The following is a 2,537-nucleotide window of genomic DNA, read 5'->3' as shown; positions in this document are numbered from 1 at the left end:
CATCACCGATAAAGGTAACACCATTACAGTTGTGAAAAATCCTTAATTGGGACATATAAAGTATACTAACTCATTTAGGAGAGATTAATTCTTTTTAATGTCACCTAATTTTATTTTGCTTTTTTCAAATATGAAAAGCTCAGATTGTTGTTAAAGATGGTGACTGGAGCATTTCTCTTCTGGGATCTCGGGTCCAAGCCCCACTGAATGGCTGAACTTTGAATGGCATCTGAACAATCACCTCCAATCCCTGTGAATGGTGCAAACTTTGAATGGTGCACCTCCAAATTCCTTAAGTGGCATGAACTTTCAGCCAACAAATAAGTAACAGCCCACTCCCCCCTGCTCCTCCTTATCCTGCCTTAAGCCCATAAATATCAACACCCTGTTAGTTCTCTTTCTCCCCTCCCTCCCCTCTCCCTCTCTCCCCATTTCCCCCTCTCCCTCTCCCCCCATTTCCCCATCTCCCCCTCTCCCTCTCTCCCCCTCTCTCTCTCTTCCCCCTCTCCCTCTCCCTCTTCCCCTCTCCTCCTCTCCCTCTCTCCCTCTTCCTCTTCCCATCTTCCTCTCCCCCTCTCTCCCGCTCTGTTCCCCTCTCCCTCTCTCCCCCTCCCTCTCCCTCTTCCCTCCTTTCTCCCTACCTCTCCCTCTCCCCCTTCCCCTCCCCCTTTCCACTTCCTCCTTCCCCCCCTTCTCTTCTGTGACAGGTCGCTACAGTCCTGCTAATAAAATCTTGGCTTATTGAGTTTATGGAGCTTTTCTGCCATTCCTTACAGATAAAGATAAAGATAAATCAAAATCTTTTAAAAATGCCCTCAATTTCTTGAAGCAAAGTGAAATAAAACATGGAAAAAAATCATTGATAATGTTGAAAGTGGAGTTTTGAGATGAAACAAAATTTCTCACTTTGCAAATTGCATCTGGGTGCTTATCTCACAAATTTTGAAGAATAAAATCTATTTATTTAAGCAAGAAGAAATAGAACTCCCACCATGTGGGATGGGGAATGATACCAGATAAACACATTTTTTTGTGTGCCATCTTAGAAGTTTACAGATGTTTTTCAGCAGACATGGAAAAAAATTATTTAAAATAGGCTTTGGAAAAGGCATCCTGACTACCGGCGAAGGCAGTGTGCCCCTCTCAGTCTTTCTTCTTCATCTAGCTCCTCGCTCCAGACTCCATGCACCTGGCCTCATCTCCCAGATGGCTGGGCTCTGCAGGTTCCAGGCTTGGTTGTGTCTCTGGCACTCTGTTCTAAGGCTCTGGTCTGTCACTTTCTGTCACTATGAAGGGACCAGCGTTGGAGCCGCATTCCTGGGGGCTGTGGGTGCTGCCTGCTCTGTGCCCTGTGAGGCCAGGCTGCCAGGCTTTCAGAAAGGACCTGAGCACAGCCTCTGCTCCACGACCCTGAAAGTGCCTCATTGGGGAAACCAACTCCAGTGTGGAGCTCCTGGGCACCTTAAGGGATCTCAGGGGACGTGTGAGGTGGGGCGCGGCCTGCAGAATGTGGGTTTGGGGAGGAGTATGCGGCCTTAGGCCAGGCAACAGCAAAGAAGACCCCAGTTTACCCACTGGGCTGGCCGGCCAGGCACTGTCAGGTAGGGACACCTGGGCCACCCATGGGAGGTCAAAAGAATGAAAACAACACCTCCAGTCCCGGGATGGCAGAGCCTAAGAGAGGGGCATTTTCTAAAAGATATGAAGAGATGGAAAATGGTCAAAACTAGTATATTCTAAAGTTGAAATGAAAGCTTGCAAAATTTTGGGACCCTACGCTTGTGTACCTTGTGCCTAAAGAAATGTTCGGTCATTGACTCCCTTCTACCTGTTTAGTTTTTGTTTTTATTTTATTTTAGCAAAGAATCTGCTTTGCCAGCATTTTCCTCAGGAGCTGAGCATTACCCACAGCAGGGAAGACAAATTTACAATTCTCAGATTGCTTTTGACTTCAAGTCTGTGCTCTAGCACTTCTAAATGTAGAGGAAAATCATTTCTTGCTGTATGTTATGTATGATTCTTTCCCTTATCCTCAAGGACCCAGTGATATTTGTTTATTGGTTTTATAAGCATGTATTTAAATGTAGTTTTTGAATGAAATACTCCCAGTTGCCACCGACTGTAGTTTTGGGGATTAGAAAATGCTTTTGGAGAAAGCTGCTAATGGCTTCATTTTCCAAGAATGTAAGTCATTTCCTTTCTGTGATTTCAGGGAGTTGATATTTCACAGCATAAGAACTTTGTGGGGAAAATTTTCCGTAATACATCGGTCATTAAAAAGGCTTTTGGGTTTCCTTCCTAAGAGCAGTGCATAAATTTAAACCAAGCAATGTTAGAGGATAAGAAGTTTTTCAGCATCTAGAGCATTATAAGACTACTGTAGAAATAAACTTTAACAACCAAGACCTACAAATGGTCTGCAAGATGTAGAGTGGGGGAGGGGAGAAGACCAGAAAAGGGCAGGAAAACAGATGCCTTTGCTTTTGTCCATTGTAGTATAAAACTTGTAGCACTTATCATTTTCTTTGGGTTTAGTT

This window comes from Urocitellus parryii, chromosome 8, assembly GCF_045843805.1.
Source record: "Urocitellus parryii isolate mUroPar1 chromosome 8, mUroPar1.hap1, whole genome shotgun sequence".
NCBI classification, from domain to species: Eukaryota; Metazoa; Chordata; class Mammalia; order Rodentia; family Sciuridae; genus Urocitellus; species Urocitellus parryii.
This window is presented reverse-complemented; position numbering follows the sequence as displayed.